This window comes from Macrobrachium rosenbergii, chromosome 51 (assembly GCF_040412425.1).
Source record: "Macrobrachium rosenbergii isolate ZJJX-2024 chromosome 51, ASM4041242v1, whole genome shotgun sequence".
Classification (NCBI taxonomy): Eukaryota; Metazoa; Arthropoda; class Malacostraca; order Decapoda; family Palaemonidae; genus Macrobrachium; species Macrobrachium rosenbergii.
In genome coordinates this window covers 74,157,796-74,182,086 of record NC_089791.1, presented here as the reverse complement: position 1 = coordinate 74,182,086, position 24,291 = coordinate 74,157,796, and the positions used below count along the sequence as shown (strand labels likewise).

Here is a 24,291-nt window from a genome sequence, read left to right as displayed (position 1 = left end):
AATATTCAGCAATGTGTTCAGAGAAGCATATCCTTTTAGTGCTTCTGCTCTTCTTTGTAGTTCAAGTGATAATACTTAGGACAGTCTACTCTCTGAAATACTCCAAGAACTTCTTTATTCATGAATCGTTTAGTGCGTTCATTTATTAGTTAAACTGACAGGCGACGGGGATCAAGTTCTCTTATCAACAGCCCAGAGCTTTAGAATTTAATTACCAATGAAAATTTTTAAAAGCATTGTCTATCCAAATTTACCATGTATAAACGTAATGGAAAATTATTGAATAAACCAGGTGCACTGTATTCATATCTGTGAGATCTATCAAAATTGGACTTGTGGTTTGACAAATCCAGTAAAAGTCATATCATGATAAATAAACCAATTCAACATGTGCTGACGCAGTCGCTTTCAAATAAACTACTGAAATTTTACTGTAGTGAAATTTTACTGTAGTGAACATAGAGATTATTTCTTTTTGTAATGGTAAACTATATAAAAAGAAATAATCTGTAGTTGGGTTCCATCTCTGGTGGACCCATTTGAAAGACTCATTTTCGATACTGTAGATATGCCACCTGCAGTAAAAGCAACTGATGGAAACCCGGTAACCAGCATAAGGGCAAGAAAAAGATATTTCCCTAGATCCCTAGGCCAAGAAAATATTTCGCAACATTTTCCTTTCTGAGACTTGAAATTATGAGCGACTTCTCATCGAAAGGGCAGAAGGGAAATAATGATGTGCCTGTTTCAAAAAGTAGCTGAAAGCAGACTACGACAGTTTAAAAGACAGTCTTCGTCCTTTGTCTGCAATAAAAGTTCCTCAAGTTTCTAAAAAGTTGACTTTTAAGCCTAATAAAATATTTTGAATCTAGACATTTACTTCCCGCTAGCCAGTGTGGCTTGACCTACCTAGTAACCGAGCAAAAAAATGCCTCTCTCATTCTTTTCTATTCTCTCTTCGTTGTACTCTCAAACTTTGGCTCAGGCATTAATGTTCTAAACCTGTTGATGAATTAATCCTAGAAGGCTTATTTTACCGTGCATAGTCTTACAGTTCCACTGATAAATTTAGATATTTGAGAATTTTTATGATCTTTCAGGACTGAACTAAAACCATACAACAATGAATAGAGTACAGACGAGTGAGGACGGGACAAAGCTATAGAAGCGTAAATATAAAGCAAAGATACTGTACAAAGGTATTGTAGCACTTTGGTTATTTAGAGAGAATAGAAAAGGATAGGCTGGTCAAAAGGAACTTAATTTATAAGACTTAAGAAGTAGGGAGAGATAAAAACCCCAAAGTCGTGGATGGATGGGTAGCAGAAGTACTGAGGAGAAAGGCCTAGAGCCCGTGCAAAATAAAATGTCCAAGGGGGAGTATGTGTAAGGGTCGAGTTATGAAGAGGCTGGCGATGTGGACAATTTCCGCAGGAACTGGTCCACACTCGATTCAAGGCTTAATAATAATAATAATAATAATAATAATAATAATAATAATAATAATAATAATAATAAATGTATTTTAACACAAATATAGATTTAATATAGCAACAGCGTTTCAGTCACGAAAACGGTGTATTAAACAGAATGCAGAAGGATATAAGTTCCTCTCTCCAGGTGCTGAGTGCCTAATCTTCTGTAAGTTAAGGCCCACAGATTAAACTCTGCTCTTTGGATCCTGTGTACACTGCACGATACTAATTTTTCATCTGATGCACCTATCTGTTTTTTTATGAGGTCAAGACTAATAGAATTCAAGCAATCGATAATCGATGCATTGAACCATCGTCAAAACCAGCGTTCTGTCAGCCAACAACACAAAATGAATATCAACTCGTCTTTCATCCTGCTCGGAGAGTCTTGTATATACAGTATATGAATGCGAGGAAATCATACATACAAATTCGGTAGTTCTCTGGACTATGTCGTGGTCTCCATTTGTACTGTGATGGTATGTGATCATCTTATAAGGCTACAAATACTTTGTTAATATCACATTTAATTACTGATCTCTTGTGTAGCATGGCTTATTGAAAATAAAATAGTTTCTCATATAATTCATATCACTTCATCAGCCGTTGTAGGCTTTCCCTGCCCAAAGGTGATCGGAACACCTCCTTTGTTGGAGTCACTGGTTCCATCTACTGTATTTCTCAGAAAAAATTCCGGGACACGAACTTATCTAAGACCTCAAAAAGAAAGACGCTTCGTTAGGTTTGATGTAGTCAGTCACAAATATTGGCTGCATTGCCTTGAACAAACGCAACTGGGTTGTTCCCAAGGGGCTATTGTCCGTAACGCAAGTCATTCCTCTAAGAAATCAAATCAATAATTTAAATTACCGTAAACATGGCAATTTTATGCTACCACACGATAAGCCATGGCCAATATCATTAGCACTCCTATTAGTATTCAGTGCACTTAATGAAAGGTCTGCAGTGTGTTGTAGTCTCAGTGATGCCTTACTTAAAAGTATATATATATATATATATATGTAATTCCATTATGGCTGATGTCCTTTTTGACTTAAACTACGAAGCCGATAGATATATATATATATATATATATATTACCTATATATATATATATATATATATGGTTATATATATATATATATATATATATATATATTATATATATATTGCCGTTGCAAGAAAGAAAAAACTGAAAACTAAGCCCCAAGTGATTCCGTGTAATTGTTACATATTTTCAAGTAATCATGTTTTATAGTCAGTGGAAGTCTTGATATGATTTTTTAGGGCAATGGATTTAGTTACTTACGGACAATAGTCTCTTGTGAACAAGTAATCGGTCGAACCTAATTGCGTTTGTTCAAAGCAATGCAACCAATATCTGTGACTGATTACATCAAAATCTAACAAAGAGTCTTTCTTTTGAAGTCTTAGATAGTTTGTGTCCCCGAATTTTTTTTGAGAATTAGATGAACCAGTGACTCCAACCAAGGAGGTGTTCCGATCACCATTAAACAAGGAAAGCCCACAAGTCACTGAACGGCTGTACCTTGAAATTGTGAAACAATTACACGCAAGTACTCGGTATTTAGCCTCTAATAGTCTCCCTTTTGCGGACAACCTCTAAATTTGATATGAAGCAAGTATTGTGAATCCTCCGCATATAATATATATATATATATATATATATATATATATATATATATATATATATATATATATATATATATATATATATATATATATATATATATATATGTGTGTGTGTGTGTGTGTGTGTGTTAATTACATATAATTCGTGTGAAGTTGCATAGCAAATCATATAAGGTTCAGCACATAAGCTGGTGGACAATTAGGACTCATCTCTCTTGTTCTTAATTATTTCCCGACGTTTTTTTTTTTTTTTGTATAATTACATTTTTCAAGGGTTCTACAAAAGATAAAAAAAAAAACTCACAACTAACATATAATTCAAATATATATTTTTGACACTTAAAATTATACAGTTTAAAAAATCAAGATACATTAAAATTCACAAAGTAAGACATCGCATTGAACCAGTCTTACACAGGAATGGAGGGAAATTAAATAAAAAAAAAAGATATACCTCCAGACAAGAAAAGGGGAGTGGCTGTTACCTGCGTGTTTAATAAGGGAGCCAGTTATTTGATCAATAAAGACTCTAAAACGGATAATTCCTGAGTGTTGGGTGTTTGCCCGATGTTTTTAAAATCTTTATTTTCAAAGTAAGTTTAACAGTTTTTAAAATGAGTTCTTATATTAGGATGTTCCTGGTTCATGAGTCTGATGCCTGTCCAGAAACTGACCCCTCTGTGACAGCCGATGCATACTTTTAGGGTTGATTCACACTATAGGTCCAATCTCTTGCTCCTGGTGTCTTCACATGTCCATTCTGCTCTTGCTCAGCTCTTGGTCCCATCATTTCCTCTCCTCAACACCAGTGGAAGTCTCACCACTGCACACAGTGGGCCAGCAGGTGGACAAAATTAAATTTCGACCTTTCCAATTACTGAAACAATTATGAAAATCAAAAATACATATATCAGGGACAAAGGAATGCAATATTATAAATTGTAACCATCTCCCTGACCCAGTACTATGCAGGTTGAAACATGATCAAACTTGTTACTCTTGGTTGTGCATTGCTTGCTCATGCAAAACCTTGCCATTGTTTCTTTAGCTGCTGTTCGTGAAGGGTGTGTTGTTTTGTGTATTATTAACTGTGCTTAAGGCCTTGTTCTTTATTTTTGTGCCCAATAAGTTGATAATAGCTGCATTCAAAATAAGTTACTCCTATTTTATTAAGAACCTTCATATACATAAAAGTTTATAATGGGTACAGAAAATTGCAAAGGTTTGCAAAGGTTGACAATGGTGCCAAATGTTAAGTAATTCTATCACAATTTATGCCACAGTGTTTTCTGCTACTTGTTGCAACTTTGTTGACAGTGCACATAAACATTCAATAAACTATAGAAAAAATAATCATAAATAATGCAGATACTTGGTCTAAGACTATTACTGATCTATTATGTTTTTTACTTTTCAGAACTGAAATGGATGTTGATAATCAATATCTCTTTAGGGAAGCAAGTGAAGTAATAAAAGATGGTATTATCCATAGTTTTAATGATGGGATATTGAAAAATTTCTTGCTTGGAAAGATCGAACTCATTATAACTGACAATACTTTAGCAACAAATATTATGTGTAACTTTCTTAAGAATTTGAAAATCAAATGGAAGCAAGTTAACAGGAACAGAAATCTATTTCATAGTAAGTACAAAGATTGGCTTGCAACTAAAGTGTATTAAGAGCCAGTCAATGAACCTTGTGTGAAATCTCAGGGTTCATCAGATAAAACAAAAAGAAGAAAAACTGCAGAACTTGTGAATGTATCTCCTCATAGACTTGCTTTTGCTACATTTAGAGTTCTTAGAAAAGAAGGTCAACCAAGATTGGCCAAAGCTTTAGCCCAAGTTTCCATTGAAAGTCCTTCAGCCTCATCGGGAAATAATACAGAACATTCTTTCTCTGCAAATGAAGCTCTGGCATTAATTTTAGGCTGTGCTCTTTCAAAAGAAAAGATATCAAAATCTACGGAATAAAGCAATTGATAAGAAATCAAAACTCTTTCCCCTTCATATAACAATATTCATTCTGCAAAAGAAAAATGCTTACCTTCTCCTCCTGAAGCATGGCTAGTTACCGACTATTCTGCAGCAGTGACCTTACAAGATCTGATAGATCATGCAACAAGAATGACAATTGAAGCAGCTTATGAGAAGGAAGTACATTTGAAGATGGAGCAGTTAAAATTAATATGCAAGGTGGGATTTGATGGCACAACAGGTCAAAGCATTTACAAGCAAGTACAAAGTGACGACGAGGAACGGGATGTTATGTCTGAATCCTGTTTATTTGTTACTTGCATGGTGCCTCTACAGCTGAGTGGAGTTACAGAAAAAAATGAGGAAGTAGTTGTGTGGAGAAACAGTAAACCCTCCTCTCCATTTTTTTTGTAGACCATTGAGGTTCAAATTCATTAAGGAAACTTCAGAAGTCTTAGTGGAAGAAGAGCAATACTTAAAAGATGCTGTAAATGGACTTCGACCAACACAAATTGAAAACAGCATTAATGTTATTCATGAAGTGAGCTTGACAATGATAGATGGGAAAGTAGCATCTTCATTATCTCTAGTCAGAAGCTCGATGCAATGCTGTTCATTGTGTGGGGCATCACCGAAACATATGAATGACATAGACAAAGTTTCCAATAGGCCCTTGCCAAAGGATGGAATCATGTATGGATTGTCAACTTTACATGCCTGGATAAGATCTATGGAATGCCGTTTACATCTGTCGTACAAAATATCTATAAAGAAATGGCAAGCAAGAACAAAAGAAGAAAAGGCTAAGGTTCAGGAACAGAAATCCAGAATACAAAAGGCCTTCTGTGATCAAACAGGGTTAGTGATAGATATGCCAAAGCATTCAGGCTTTGGTACATCAAATGATGGAAATACCGTTAGAAGATTTTTCCAACTTGCTGAAACATCAAGTGAAATTCTTGGACTTAAGATAGATTTGTTGAAGAATTTACACATCATCTTGTGTACATTATCATCTGGACTGGATATTATTGTCACAGCATTTAAATCCTTCTGCATAACCACTGCTAAAATTTATGTGGAAGAATATCATTGGTATTACTGTATATGCCTCAGAGCTTGCATAGGATTCTTATTCATGGAGCTACTGTAATAGAGCAGTTCAATCCTCCAATTGGACTTTACTCTGAAGAGGCACAGGAAGCTAAGAATAAAGATGTCATTTTGCCGTAAAATATCACGCAAAAAAACTAATGAAGATTTGATGCGACGGCTATTCTGCTCTTCAGATCCCATAACAACATCCTTGAGGAACCAGAAAAAATGTGTATCAAAGAAAGATCTGCCAGATGATGCTCGACTTCTAATTGTTGAAGATTTTGATAAATAAACTGAAGGACACAAATAATAACCTGAGACATACAATGTCACGCATGCTCACTTTAGCCTTTCATACTTGCGTGACTTCTTCAGAGTCTATTTTAGTTCTTCTGTTATCTGCATACTTTTTGATTTACTTTACATGAATTGTACCTTAATTTTTTAAATTAAACAGTTTAATTATCTCACGTTTGGTAAAGTTACTACATTTTTTTGGCAAATCCATAAAATATTTTCAAATAAGGATGCATTGCTATAGTTTCCATCATTTCTCTTATTTCCCTAATACTGTACATAGTGTGATCTAAATAATGAAGAGATTGATAGGTTTTTATTCACAAAATCTTCTACTAATACAAGTTAAATCATTAATTATCTTATATAATATGCTTGGAATATTATTAGATCCAAGTAAAATCAATTTCTGCATTAGAAGCATTTTTGTCCTTAAATACCTCATTCTGGCCCACTTTGTACCGGCTACGGAGGATGTGTAACTTTTCTCAAGCCGATTTGGCAATAATTGCCATTGCACTTGGTGATGATGAAGAAGAAAGAAAGAAAGCAGTGTCGAAAAAGAAAGAGATTGTTGGTTCATCCTTTGTTGCAAGATAGGAAGAGTGAAGGAGAATTTCATACTCTGTATCATCCCTCGTCTTATTGATGATGACAGTAAATTCCACAGCTATTTCAGAGTGAACCTTTGCATGATCCCATTGTGGTGTTTTCTTTTGATTATCCATATATTCCTAGGACAAAAGGTAACACTACTTGCTTATATGAAGGCTGAATCTCGAATGGAGTGGAGCAGGAGTTGCAGGACCATGCCAACTGTGTTGGCACTCACTGTCTGCTCTCGCTCCAGTCAAAATATCTTTTGAAGGGACCGTGACTGGAGCGAGAGCGGACTGTGAGTGCCAGAGTGAATACTTCCATTGAAATTCATGTAACATTATTGGACCGGACCGGGACTGGAGCGAGAGCGGAGCGCGACCGGACCTATAGTGTGAATCAATCCTAAGGAGCCTCCGTGTGGATCCCACATGAGTCCCCGAGTTACAGTACATCGAGGGCAAAGAATATTTATACACTACACAAGAGGACATGAAAGAATACAGATGACCCTTGAGCTGAAACAGAGAACGGATAGTCAAGGATTCTACAGAATCAGGTTAACTTTCACGGCAGGAAAATGTCCTTATATTTCCCGAGTAAATTTTCATTTAAAAGAACTGTCACAGAGAGGGGAAACTGGCATAAAATTCCAGTTTTGGTGCAGTAGGATATTTCATTGGCAGGGAGAAGAAATTGTTTAGAGATTATTTGGCAAATTTTACAGACAAAATAGCAGGAAAACAGTTGTTTTTAAAATAATTTGCTAAGAATATGTATTCCTTATGAAACAATTCCCAGTTAGAAGTAAGCCGTAAAGCTCTGTGGAATAATGTATAAACAGAATCAAGTTTAAAATTAAAGTAACATGAGCTATATACATTCGAGCCCAATCTGGTAAATGTTCGTTTTCTAAAAACAGTAGTGTTAAAAGCATCATTTTGCCTTGCAACTAGGATGTCAATGAAGGTCAATGGTTGGACTTCCTCTCGAGCGCAAACCTGATGTTGGAGTGTTGGGTAGTGACGAATTCGAGGAAGGAGTCGGCATGATGATCCTGTTTGAAGAGCAGGAAAGTATCATCAACAAACCTGGTATAAAATAGAGGGCAGAAACCTAAGGTGTTGGCAATCAGTCCAAACATGTTGTATATATATACATTCCTCCACATATATACACACACAATATATATATATAATATATATACATATATATATATATATATATATATATATATATATATTATATATATATATATACATATATATATATATATATATATATATATATATATATATATATATATATATATATATATATATATATATATATATATATATATATATATATATATATATATATATATATATATATATATATATATATATATATATATTCATGATGTTGCCTTGTAATGCGTATATCCTCCTATAATTTTGACATATTTACTTTTATTTCATGTGCTGTGTGTAATGATAATGATCGTTAAAGTGTCATATTGAGTTTGGCATCAGATCTCAAAAGAACTAATGATTAAGTAACTTAATAGCGTAATTTAGAATTGATAATACAATTTTAATAGTAACGTAGTTTAGAACGAATATCTTTCTTGATAAGAGCGTAGTATATGAACACGTGTGTGTTTCCAGCAAGGACTTGTTTCATTTGAACTGTCATCAGTTTAGATAAGAGAGAGCGCTTTGTTTTGGGTTAGTGATGACAGGTTTGGAAAACAAATGCCAATTCATCCCATATGAGCTCAAGACGAGTGATTTCATGTTGTTACATGCGTTGTTTGAGTCACGTACGCCATGTTTTGTAAGATTGCGTTCAAAACGTTTTGCTGGGATGACGTCATTTTCCTTCTAGAAGCTTCTCCATTATATCTTGCACCCAAAATGCTTTAATGATGTCACTTCCCTGCTTCTAGAACTTTTGTATCTCACACCCAAAATGCTTTAATGACATCATGTAATTGTTTCATGTGTTACTGGAATTCTAAAATTTGATGCATTCTGATTTCTGAGACCAGTTGATTTGGTTCCCTCTCTCTCTCTCGTTCTTAGAAAGAGATTACTTTTAACGTAGTGTTTTGTGGTCACGTATTAGCATTAACTTTTGAGATCTGAATTTAGTAAAGTAATTTAGTTTGTAATGGTGCCTGGTAAAAAGTGTGTATTGTGGTAACGCAGCTGCAGCAAGTGATTTACAGAGGTTTTCACAAGTTTGTGTAAGGTAACGTGAATTTTACTTATTAATACCATGGTATGATAAGTTAGGAAATTTTTACCGAGTGAAATCATTATTCATAAATCTTATGTGTATTTTTGTGTGTTTTTCTATTTACAATCTCTTTATATTTTCACAATTTTTATGTTTGTGATGTAACATTTATTTACGTAGTATTTTAAATATTTCTTGGTAATTTAACATTGCATACTTGATTTAATATTTCATTAAGATTTTTGTTTCAAATCTTGAGTAATTCTTGATAGTTTAAATTTTGCTTGATTGATTTAAATTCCTGATAAAGTTTTTGTGAATTAGTTTTGTTTCATAATTTAATTCAAGAATTAATTAAGTCTTGTGTTATTTTCAAGTAATAATAAATTTTTCAGATTGTGAATTCTAATTATAAACTTTGAATTTAAAAATAAATTTTTGTATTTAACATTTTTAGAAAAAGTGTTTCATTTATTGATCACCAGTGAATAGGATTGATTGTGTGTGCATAAGGCAAAGTGATAAACATGTTTTGTTCTTTTAGTTTTGCTAAAGTGAATTAAGACCAGGGAAACAGTTTGAGTTTTTTTGATGGAGTGATGCCCTTTTACTGTAGAATATTTCTAGTTAAAATTTTTGATACCTCACACATATTCTGATAGACTTGGTTTGATTTTTCAAGTAATAAATAAGTTTTTCTTAAGGGATCACTGTTACCTTTAGAGTACTCAGTCGTAATAATTAATGTTATGAGAGTTCAGGTATCTGGCTGAAGTGAGGTATATTTTTGAATTTTGAGATTAGTTCTGTAATGACCAGGTACTTGATACGTGACAATATATTGATATATATATCGTGACAATATATATATATAGTATATATATATATATATATATATATATATATATATATATATATATATATATATATATATATATATATATCTTCTTCGTTTTAACGTGCTTTTTCCCCATTTTTATATGGGGTAAGCACGATATATATATTCTTTTGAAGGACTTTGATTTGGGATAAGGTGGTGTAGGACTGTGATTTAGCTGGGAGTCGATCGATCGGCTGCCCTGCCTGACATCGCTTAGACCCGGTAACGAATGTGTACATGTATTGTACCAAATCCCCAGCTCCCTTTCTCCCAGCAGCGAGGAGAACTGGGCGGTTCGGTCGACAGTTCGAGGCGTGTGAGGTGTCTGTTATGTTTTTTAGAAGATGTTGGAGTGGCTTTGTTTATGTATGTATTAGTCTGTAACACCCATTTGCTTTCAGCAAACCTATCCGTTGATTACATACGTAATCCCGGGGTGTCTACATGGATAGCAAAGTGTCTGCCTTCTCTGACCGGTCGGCTGCGCGGATTGAACCCTCACCACAGACCTCTATGAAGTCTGAGGTTGCTGCTCTACCAACCGAGCCATCGAGGCTATATATATATATATATATATATATATATATATATATATATATATATATATATATATATATATATATATATATATATATATATTGTCATAAACTGGGTCCTTGGTGCAGGAGGGAATTGGAACAATTTATGGTTATAGACTGCCGTCGTACCAAGAGGGTCCCAAATTTATGAACAAAAGGAGAAACTATGGGAAACACACCTTAGAAACTTCCTGGATTTACGTAAATAATGAAGGTCACCATTTGGAATTAGAATTCTTTTACAGTTTAAAAGGGATTTATTTACATAGAATGGGGCAAATATGCAAGACCAAAGAAAGAATGTACAAGGCAAACCATTTATAAGCACATAAATTACATATGATACAGCAATAATGCAGTAATTTACAAACAAACACTGTCATTAGGAGGGGGCCACAGATGCAACAATCCCCGGTATAACAAATGACTCTGTTACTGTGAAATTACATCAAGTCACAAATGGTAATACATTGGAAAGGGTGGATTCCAGGGTAATGGTAATCAGTTAATTAAGATGATTGCTCTGGGGACAACGGATTCTTGCGATCAGGCTGCGATCAGGAATGGTTGCCAAATTTCGATGGCAGTCAGCACTAGTGGGGCATATATTTGCAGACTGGGCAAGATATGATGGCACCTGTAAGAGAGGGCCGGAGTTAGTACAACATGGAAGAGCAAGGAAATCTCCCCTGCTATCCATTAAGCCATAAATCTCTGCACAGGGAAGGAAACAAACACTTATATCACTTAGACTAATTTGCCCTTAATTTGCACTGGGGAAGGGATATTTGAATACTTATCACTGAATCATATTAAGCTGATTTCAAAACAAGTCACAGGGCGATTTACGGGCTGCTCGAAGTAGGGTGACTTAACGAAGGAAATGCTTTTGTGGAGGAAGAAATTGAAGTTTGAAGGAATGGAAAAACCAAGGAATTTCAGGGGGGAGGGAAAGGGCTGGCTTACTGACTACCTGCAATCAACGTACTTGGCCTGCAGATGTGTGCACTAAACACGAGAGACTTGGTCGGTTACAGAAGTTAGCTTTCACCAGCGTAGAAGGAAGGAAGCGCCGGACATGCGTCCGAGTCTGGAGTCTGGAGGCCTCCGCTTGCTTCCCGGGAAACAGTGCGCGCCTTCCATGGTTGTTTGTTTCGAAGTGTAGGCCTGCCGTTGATCTGCAAAAGTCATACAGCCAGCAAAGGAGTGGAGGAAAAGTGGCCTTAAGATTAAGTACTTAGAGGTTAAGGTCCTAGTTATCTCATAGCCTGGCTATGTCCCCCATGCCCACAATGGCCTAGCTACTCCCACATCATGTGATGGGGGTGAAAGGGGGGTCCCTATTGTCTATCCCAGGTCAGCTGAGGTGGGAGGCTACCCCTACATGAGTGAAACACTGGCTCTAACTGCTTTTCTCTGGTTCAAAAACCGCTCAGTTCTATTGCACCCACCATGTTTCCTTGGCCCCACAGCAAATGAAAGGAGAAAATGCATCAAAGGATAAATTGCTCACTGGCTGTGAGATGAGGGAGGGATAAATTTTTAAGAATATATATATATATATATATATATATATATATATATATATATATATATATATATATATATATATATATATATATACATATACATACACATACAGACACACACACACACACACACATATATATATATATATATATATATATGCATATATATATATATATATATATATATATATATATGCATGCCATTACATCTAGCTCATATGGCTCCAGAACGTGTTTGTTAAGGCCTATAAATCCTGGGCCTTGGTGTTAACCCTCCAACTCTCACCAAGTCTCAAAAGATGAGGCTCTTAGCTTAATGTCCTTCTGCCCTAGAAAAACACACCATAATCAAGTATCAGACACATTGTATAATTCCTTTATTTGGTCAACATAAGCCCGGACCTAAAGCTGGTAAAGAAAGCTTCCTAGACACAGGAATTTGAGGACCCATATATACATATACATGTATATATGTATATACATATATATGCATATATATATATATATATATATATATATATATATATATATATATATATATATATATATATATATATATATATATATATGTATGTATGTATGTATGTATGTATGTATGTATGTATATATATATATATATATATATATATATATATATATATATATATATATATATATATATATATACTGTATATATATATATATATTATTTTCAAACATCAACTATTTCCCCTTCCAGAAGGTGACTCCAGAGGGGCTTAAATGGCCACTGCCTACTTCAATTGTGGAATTGTTGATGAACCCCTATGCAAAAAACTTCACAACATTACCTGCGTCACACATCTGTACAGTAGGTTCATCAGCGGTGGGTCGAACACCTGTACACACAGTGCATCATTTACATACACATTTGTTCTTCCTGGGTATTATGGTCCTTCCCTTCCAGTTAATTTTTCATCCTATCTGTGGAGCATTTTTTCTTGTTGTGCAAGAAGTCAGAAAAAGGACATTGATGTAGGTGCAAATTTGTGGAATTGGGAAATGAACTGTAAACTGAATGTGGAATGGTTAACATTTGCAGATGATACAGTACAAATTGGGAAAAGTGAAAGGAAACTGTGGAAACAAATTTCCTTTCCCATTCTAAACGCTTTTGAATTTTACACCCTTTACACCAACCACTCATCCTCTATTCATTCAAATAACTAAGCCATCTCAAAACCCTTTGACCCGTCCTTTCACTTAAGCTAACTTTTTAATACCTACATCCTTCCACGTTTCTTACTTTTTTTCAAATCTTTGTGTGCTACATAAACCACAAAGGCAGTTATTTTCAACAGCTTCATCTTTTTCCTCTGTCATTTGCACATATCAGCCAAAATATACGTCAGTAAAGGAGAGGTGGATCCAATCCCTTAATACATTCCCACTGACTTCCATAGACACTGCATGTCTCTGGCACAAATCCTTCCTTGCTTCACACACACTCAACCTACCATCATCTGCTATATTTACTCCAAAATATCTATATGAATCTACCACTTTCAGTCTTCAGCCATCCATGATAACATTAATACCCGACCCTTAAAGCTTCCATTTATCCTCATAACCTTGATCTTGTTCACATCTACGTACTTTCAACTAACTCCTCTTGCAAATACTTTCATAGGTTTTTTTTTATTACTTTTTGCAGTGTATTTTCACCATCCCCAAGTAGTGCCATATCTACAAACATAATACACTCCACAGTCCATTAATAACTCACTTTCTTATCCTATGACTTAGCACGTACATCTAATTTCCTTTTCTGGCTTCTTGCATCGCTCCAGTCATAAAGACTTCGAACAGCCAAGGGGACATAACACCCTTATCTCAGATCCACTTTTACAGCCTATCAGTCACTCTCATATCTACACATTTGATCGCAAGCTTCACCCCCACCATAAAAATATGTAATTTCTCCCAACTTATCTTCTGTACAGACCCTCTGCATTGCTTCTGTACTAATTTTATCACAAGGTTTTCCAGGTCTACGTTTGCCATATGCTACTATTCCCTTTTATTTTCAAGCTTCTCACAAAAGTATTTCATAAAGAAAAATTCACCCTACCATCTATCTGACCTTCTCAATAAAAATCCTACAACACACTGAAACCTTTCTCAATTCCAAACACCTTACAGACTCTAGATAACCAGTCCACTCATACTACCTCCATCATACTGCAAAAATTCAATCACTGGTGACTTTTCATTCCTCATCCTCTACATTGTCCTCCTTAAGCCCTCAACAGTTACTACCAAAAGCATTCACTAGACCATTTCATTGTTGCGTCATTGAGCTCTGCTCTCATCTATCTTCCATATTGAACAAATCTCCAAATTATCATTCCAGACCAAGTATTTCATTTAAGATCCATTTGTTCATTAACCTTTCTCTCTGTGTTTACTTCCCTGTAGAACAAGTTATTCTCCATCAAGTTAGTGCTCATCTTCCCCCTTCTATTTTTATTGCTTGCCTTCTTTTTTTCTTTTTCTTCTTGACAACCATATTCACTCTCCTTTTCACCTGTAAATGATCATCTCTTCTGTCATGCAACTGCACTTCAAATAGTATCCTTGTTTCCCGTAAACTGTTCATTTCCTCAACGCAGCGCTTGCTGTTCTTATTCCCTCTTACCACCCTCCAGCATTCACATACTCTTTTTCTACCCCTCCACCTCCCAGTCTTGAACCCTAGTCTATAATTTATCCAGTTTCCCGTGATATGCTCTTTTTATTTTCTTCTAATAAGGTTCATTTGTCTTAAATACATTTACAATCACTCTTACACCCTTTCTATATTGACTATCTCTATTGACTTTCGCTTCAACCAAATAATGATCAGATACATCTCCAACTGCTCATTTTTTCCACAATTGCAATCACAAACTTGTTCTTCATCTACTTTGTACTAATACTTAATGTAGCAAACTTTTCACACCTTTTTTTCTTCTCCAAGTATGCCTATCAATATTCTTAACAATCAAGCCTCTGTTGCGAGTATTCCTAGCAACACATCCAACAACCAAGTCTGTTTCTAAACACATTTCCACAAAACTCCCTCATTTTCATCCACTTTAGGACTTTCCCCAATTTCTTTCTTGGTCACTTGTCATCTTTTATATTTAAATTACCAAGCACAAACAACCCTCTTAATTCCCTCAATCCAGAACCCAAAAACTCATTTGCACTCTTCTTCCCATTCTTGGATCATGTACACTCGCTACAAAAATTTTCCCTCATGGTGCATTCGATATTACTCATAGAATCCATCAACTAAAAAGAGAAAGTTCTATGATAAGAGACTTTAGTGGGATCCCCGATACCCCTTGACGAACGGTCTTGAGCAAATGATTTATAAATAAACTGCATTCTGAATATTATACTGTAGAATTCCTGCAGAGATTGTTTCTCATGTCTAAAGCTTTTCAACAGATCCAGAACATAGAGAAAGCGACCCTGGTACGCGCCAGCGAGAACTGAAGAAGAACGACGTCTTGACCCTCCCTAAGACAAGAAAGAGATTGCTAGCCTCCCCTGATCCTGCCAGGTTCGTTATTCCACGCCTCCATAATATGCTAAATACTCTGGTCGCCTCTTTTTTTTGTCCACAAGTGCCAGTGAACATGGTTCAAATAGTGTCAACCAAAATATATGGTCTCCATACGTTAATTTGGTTTTTACGCACTTTTGATTTCAAGAATGCTGTTAGAGTAGAGTAAAATGACATTTGCATATACACATTATATATATACTGTATATATGTGTATATACAGAGTGTATATATATATACACACTATATATATAAAGTAGGTACATGTAGTTCTAAAGGTTGTCATTTAATAAACAAGAACATACATATTTGTAATATGAAAAGAAGTAGCCTGATTTAATGCATGCGGTCAATAAAGGTCACTGAGCTAATGCAAGAGAAAGCCAGTAAAACCATATTCTGTTTAGAATGGCTTTTCGTGTCCTTTCGATAATGGCACCGACTCAGATGGTGCTGGTACGTAGTAAACAATACATGAGAGTTTGCAAATGCTTGCAATAAGGGAGGTTTAACAGGGACTCAAGATTAAAGTTAGTATTAAAACGTTAATGGTAGAATGATGTTGATCGACATATTGACAAATTTAAAAACTGACACAAGAATACCTAATCAAAGGGATATGGTCATGTCATTAATGGATATAAAAGTTGGAAGTCGCAAGAGCATCAAGGTTGGGATATTTTAAGGAGTCTGTCAAAGTGATTCGAACATACTGGAAGCACGGGTCGCAGCGGATGAGCTCTGTGATAGAAGAAGCACGGGGCGAGGGGAGGAGGAGGAGGAAAGGTATCTGTGACATTACAAGTAACACACGACACTGGGGCAGGTCAAGGGCCAACGATATGAACGGGTAATAGGAAGTATAAATCAAATATTCTAAGAGCGGTGTGGTACACACACACACACACACACAGATGAAGAGAGAGAAAGAAAATAACGAAATGGAGGTCGACTGTAAGTAAGTGACCTTTTAAGTATATACGATACAAACATGTACGTAACAGAATAAACATGCAATTATCATTAACACATTTATTGTCTCTAATACTAAGGAGATAATAATTACGATTTTTTAATTATTGATAAAATGTTAATACGAGATGAGTCAGGCACATGAGAGTTCCGTCAATTCCTGACTCACTAAATGTTGGGGTTAAACAAAGAAATATCCTGAAACTATCAGCTATTACTTTTGGGGGATAACTCTTTCGGAGAGAGAGAGAGAGAGAGAGAGAGAGAGAGAGAGAGAGAGAGAGAGAGAGAGAGATTCTACAGTTTTCTGCAAACATTATTACTATAGTCTAGCTACGAAGAGTAGAGACTTTCCTGTAATTAACGGCATTGACGCGTTTCCCATTTTGCCAGAGGAGGTGTTTAATCCTACACCAAAAAAAGTGCAACTTCAAGACAGACTTCGAGGTTAAGATTAATCCTGAGAATGACCATATTCGAACGTACTTTCCACCTATAAGTGCCTTTGTTTTGAAGTAGTATATGTGTGCATATATATGTACAGTACGTTTGTGTGTGCAAATGCACACACACACGCGCACACACACACACACACACACACACATATATATATATATATATATATATATATATATATATATATATATATACATATATATATGTATATATATATATATATATATATATATATATATATATATATATATATATATATATATATATATATATATTATATATAAGTAATTATTTATATTTATTTAACAATTATTTACTTATTTATACATACTTTTAATCCAGTTTTGTATTGAGCCACTTAAAAATAAATTGTATAGCAGGGTTCAAGTACAGTTTTCATCTTCGTGTTTTGTTTTGTACTGACGAATGGAGGGAGGTGACTGTGATCCGCCGCTCAAAACATTGTCAAATCTACCAGATTATCACCCTTACTCCAGAAAACTCTGAGGGACATTAAGAAAATAGGGCACATTGCTAATCGCCTTCGAGTCTCAACCTTTTGTAACCAGACTATGGTACAAAAAAGGTGACCAATCTAAATATTATACTATTATTATAATGCTATTATAGAGCGAAATGTGCAGAACTGATATAACGTCCTGAAACGATGACATATGGATCGACAGGGGTGAAGATGGGTCAAGTTTTTGGCGCGGTTGGTTGTACACACACTCTCTCTTCATCCGGTACAGCATGCTTACTGTACATGCAATAACACCGTCCCAAAAGTTCCTCTACTACTTAGCGACATCTGGTTCCATGTGATTCTTGCTTGCAACGCACCAAATCCATACATCTTCGTAATTATAGTCGTGCAAACTTTCGCCTTCTTTAGTAATGTATGAGAGAGAGAGAGAGAGAGAGAGAGAGAGAGAGAGAGAGAGAGAGAGAAAATCATCGTAATTATGAGATATAGAATATAAGTTGCACAAGGCTTCCCAGAAGAGCGCATTCGTGTTATTCTGTGTAAATCATCGGAGAAAAAAAGAAACTAAGAGAAAGCCAAAATGGCATCCCGGCAGAGAGCGAAACTCAAAGAGAACACAAACCCGCGAATAACGTGACGAAGGTCAGTTACTCCTCCTGCCATCTATTTCCCCGTTGTGTTTTGGGAGCCTAAAACACCGTTTGCTTGTTTCCTTCTTTCAGAATGGCGTAGAGATGCAGTCAGTGACTCGTACTGTACCGCCATATTTTGAAACAGTTCGTTGGAAACTGATAAATATAATATTATGACGAGAGAAACGTCAAGAGGGAACCGCTTTACAGGCAGAGGAAATGGCAGCGGCGCCACGCGTTGTGCGGTATGCCAATGAGAGAATAAACCCCACAAAGTAACAAAGAAACTCTCCCTCCCCAGGTCGGCTCGTCATGGCCACGCTCTAAGGCTGATGCTATGGCTGCCCTGGGCGGGGAAGGGGGTTCCTCTCCCCCTCTCCATCTAACTCCTCCTTCCCCCCTAGGGAGGGGTGGGTAACAGACCTCCCTATACCTTCCACACCCAACCAGCTGCGCTCTCCGGCCGAGGAGGCCAAGCCTACCTGCTACTACCCACTGCTGAGGGCTATTATTTATTCTCTCTCGAGCTTATCGAATGTAAACATGGATGTCTACAATTTTATACGTTATACTTGTACACAGAAAATTATGAATCCAAGTCAACATGACAGAAGGAAAATCAACTGCAGAAGCCTGAGACTGTAGGATAGATAATATACGCAAAATTACGTGGAAATTATTCACGAGCACTACAAATCCGCTCAAATGTGCGTTTGCGTATGTCTACATTACTACCATTTTTACTTTCTATTTTTGACTCTTTGAACTTAGCGGTCAGTCATTCTAGCAAGAAAACTTACTTCCAACCTGAGTTATAAAAAGAATGCACACACACACACTATATATATATATATATATATATATATATATATATATATATATATATATAAACGTATATATATATATATAAATAATATATTTTATATATGTTACCGTTTTTTGTTGATAATAAGTGTCAGGACTACAGTGTGTGTGTGTGTGATGTGATAAATGGGTATGTGTGTGTGTGTAAGAGAACAACACGTTTTTGTTTTTCTAATCTTGGGGATTTTCGATAATCTGGCGCGACCCGGACACACGTCAGCACGAAATGAACTGCAGCGCATCTGAAACGAGGCTACATTTCATGATCATTCTCTCGACGTATCTGGAAGAAAATGTGCGCGCTACGATACCCATTCGTATCGGAATATACAGTATATTAAATAACAATATAACGTAATGGAATTTTGTGTAGAAACCCCGTAGATTTTGAATCCAAAATTAGAAGGCAAATGATAAACCACATAAACGTGAGAATGAGTAATAAATGAATTTGCATAAGGTGGACTGAATTCGAGTAAATTAAATGTAAACGTTTATGACTGCATATTCAGTCAAGGAAATATTTCCTTTGAGCATGCAGCAAAGGACAACAGGTGATGGATGCAGGCATTGCACATTGTGTTATAAACTGGTTTGTAAGACAACTTTTGACTGAATATATGAAACTGGGCCATACGTCCCGGCGCTGGGTCAGACTAGGACATTTTCCATTGATAGAGACTTTTTCTTCTAATTGCATTATGAACGCTCTATAATTCCAGGTATCATTAAGAGGTGAATCAATGCGAGAAACAGTGTACAGTATAATACAGCGCTCTCTGCTTTGTAGGTAATAAAAGCCTTTACCGTCACAATTTCAGTACGATGATGCTTCCACCCTATGGCTCGGTGACGCGGACTCTGTAAAAGAGTAGAGTGCCAAAGGCCAAGTAATGTACAGTTATCTAGTTGACGAACTTTTGAATTATGCTCTTCTTTCTGATCAAATGTTCTCAAAAAAATTTACCATCCCACTTTTTATTTCATAACACGTACATCGTTGCATCATGATAAAAGCACTTGACTATATATTATTTATTATTTGAATATTGCAGATAATTCAGTTGTATAATTGGGTACTATGTATCTACACACACACATGTATAATATATATATATATATATATATATATATATATATATATATATATATATATATATATATATATATATATATATATATGTACATATACATATCATATGTACACACACACACACACACACACACACACACACACACATATGTATATATATATATATATATATATATATATATATATATATATATATATATATATATATATATATATATATATATATATAGAATGCATCGTGTGTGTATGTGCGCGCATTTCACCGTACTCATTTTTTATCGATCCCATCTAACCATGCTACCCTTCCCAGATGGGTCGACTGGTTGTTGTCATGCTATGATCGAAACACGTTTATATATATTATACACATATATATTAAGACTTCCTGTAATTAAGTTTAATATTTTTCTAAAAATGGCACATAAAAAAATTATAAATCATTGTATTTCTGGCCCTTAAATATATATATATATATATATATATATATATATATATATATATATATATATATATATATATATATTTATATATATATTATACATATATTATACTGTATATATATATATATATATATATATATATATATATATATATATATATATATATATATATATATATATACACAATTTCTCATGGGACTTTAGTTGGTCGGTTCCACGCACTGGCTAACGGAAGGAAAGTTCAACTACTGAAGGAAGTCCCGACTCCGAGGCGAGCAGATATCCTAAGCTTGGTAACGCGATGCCGGGGAACTGGAGGGAGGGGGTTCGAGGATGGGGGTTGAGGTAAGCACCTGGAGAGTCGTGGAGTACATTTGGGTGAGGTAATTCTGCACTCAACACCCGTGTGTGCCCGTTTACATGAAAACTCGCTCACATGAGATGTTTTATGGTGTGATAAAAAATGATTTTGTAATAACATAACACATTACTCCATAAATTTCTCATGAAATGCCTGCAGCAGGTAAAAGAAAAGTGCGGGTTTCATAAATAACGACCAAAATACTTTGGAATAAAATATATTATTAATATCGGGATCAGGGCTCTGGTTCCCCTGCAGTTTCTGGATTGACGGATGACGATAAACCTTGCATTTTAAGTTCCAGGCTTTTTGGCAGGTGGACGTTGTACGGATAATGATCATAAATGTTATGAAGGGGGAAGAGCGAAAATCATCTGAGAGAGAGAGAGAGAGAGAGAGAGAGAGAGAGAGAGAGAGAGAGAGAGAGAGAGAGAGAGAGAGAGAGAGGAAGTTTCGTTCGACGGTAATTTGACGATTCTCATTTTCTATATATCTTACAGATCTAGTCGCTCGCAAAATATTATACGAAACATAGTTCTTTTTCTTCCCACTTTACACAGAACATACTTAAATGAAGCTTCAGTGGAAGAGCGCTTGCTTGATGTGTTTCCATCAAGAGTGCACCATCCATAACCTTTCTATGATGGCAGGGAAACTCAAGGCCACATCTCAATAACGAACAAAGAAAACGTGGGTTGGAGAGAGGGCGACGAAGAGAGACGAACACACACACACACACACACACGCACACACTTGATAGCTCTCACATCCACGAGCACACTTCTTTGCCTCTCTCCAACTATTCTCTCTCTCTCTTATTAGTGACTGCACAAAGAGCAAACTGAAAGCTCTGTCGCCACTACAGGTCATAACAAGCATGCTATACTGACATCATCATATTTTAGTTATATAGTTCAAAGTACGAAAAATACACATTCAGACAGCATTTCAAGCTTCCATGCTGAAGACACGTACCAAGTAGTCAGTGTGAGTGAACGCATAAAGATGAATGAGACTTATCCAAACGTCACGAAGGGAGAACAATAAACCCACCGAGAGACTTTGAGCCACGAGCGGAACCGAATCCATCAAGACATCAGCGAAGAAGAGGTGAACAACTTTCGGGAGGATGGCGTCACACCCGAGTTAACTGTTTGCTGGGTTCCACTCTGGGGGCTGCCACACCAACTTGCGTGAATACGTCAATTACAGGCTGTTAAGCAAATGAGCCGATGGGGTGGAGCTGGATTCACTTACACCGGGAGACGTGGCTTGGGACCCGGAACACGTCACCACAATCACATGTTGTGATTGCTGCTGGCGCAGCATTAGTCAGGCCCACCATGCACTCCACTACGGTACATTCAAGCGCAGGACGTGAGGCAACATTTACGTCACCGTAATAGAGAAAAATTATAATTCCCAGGATGAAGACGCTTGCGGCACCCCGGAGCCGGTCAGTGGCATTCAAGGAGAGACCAACTCTTAAAAAAAGATACATAAAATTGGCCCTTGACCCCTGCCAACACTACGACCACTAAATTAATGCTTGAATTTAAAAACTTGGTAAAAGTATGTCAGGAAAATCAAGCTCTTTATATATAAATTATATATATATATATATATATATATATATATATATATATATATATATATATATATATATATATATATATATATATATATATGTACATATATATACAGTATATATATATATATATATATATATATATATATGTATATATATATATATATATATATATATATATATATATATATATATATATATATATATATATATATATATATATATATATATATATATATATGTGTGTGTGTGTGTGTGTGTGTCACATGCCTTTTATATGTTCGTATGTGTGATGTCACAAATATCTTTTAATATCGGATTCACCACACCTTGGGATTAACTTACACCCAAAGGGTATTTAAACTGATAAGTGCATCTGTCCCAGACAGAATCATGACCGGGGCAGATGTACTTATGGGTTATATTTTTTTCTGGATGTAAGTGTTTCCCAAGGGACAGCGAAATCGATATTCAAAGATATTTATGAATATATTTTTTAAATATATATCCAAGGGATGCTCTTGAAACAAGAGCCCGCGGCCGGCATACTGCTGGTTTACTATAATAATAGACCATCAAGCTGCGCGAAATGAGGAAAGAGAGCAGCCGACTGAACCCACGAACTCCAAAAGGCAAAACTGGGTCAGACTAACGGAACCGACCTTGACCTCCCGATGAAAGACGTTCTTGTCACGTACTTACTACTAGGCTACTCATGAGACGCCTCTTTTGATCCACGAGGCTTTCCATTGACAGTGACTAAGACTACTTAAAGAGAGACGCGTGGAAAAGCATAGCATAGCGAAAACTGCAATGAATTCATAATAAAACTTGCACAATTAATAAATGAATAAATAAGACGAGACAACAGTAACAGGAGAAGACATTCTGTATGAAACTGATAGCTGGCAACTCGTGGTCATTTCTGTGGAGGTGCCTCCTTCCTCCCTGCGTCTCACTCTCGCAGGTGAGAGGAAAATCAAGTACACTCATGAAAGCGTGCACACGCACACCCACAGTACACACCCTGGTGATAAAACAATGCTTCGCACTGGGTCGGATAAATTCCGATACCATGCTGAATGAGGCAAGTTCAACATCATTGTCATTGATTATAAAAATATCATATCATGTAAAAAGGCCACTTTAAAATTCATGCCCACGAGCCATATATATATATATATATATATATATATATATATATATATATATATATATATATATATATATATATATATATATATATATATATAATATGCACAATACCAAATAATCTACATTATAACATATCTGGAAAATGTTGAAGTTCACACGCACTGCAGTTCCACCCCAGAAAAGGTTTGTTTTATACAGTAGAAATCATCTTAAGCAAACAAACTCCAGGAACTTTGGCAAGTTGATTCGCAAAAGAAGCTGCATTGCACCGAAATGCGTGTGTGTGTGTGTGTGTGTGTTATAGAGAGGATGTTAAATGGCAGACCATACGTTTTATTAAGACTGTCTCGGCAGTTTATCACC

At 35.7% G+C, this 24,291-nt stretch overlaps 1 long non-coding RNA gene across 2 annotated transcripts; it reads right to left on the bottom strand.

The window, feature by feature from the left end:
- Positions 1-11,040: 11,040 nt before the first annotated feature.
- On the bottom strand, positions 11,041-22,496 carry LOC136833576 (uncharacterized). 2 transcript variants are annotated; one of them, XR_010851523.1, is made up of 3 exons: positions 22,161-22,496; positions 11,769-11,958; positions 11,041-11,417 (listed from the first exon to the last, which is right to left on the bottom strand). It is a non-coding gene; the product is annotated as an uncharacterized lncRNA (long non-coding RNA). The 2 variants fall into 2 exon arrangements; XR_010851522.1 differs by having other exon boundaries at positions 22,239-22,496.
- Between the last annotated feature and the right edge of the window lie 1,795 nt (positions 22,497-24,291).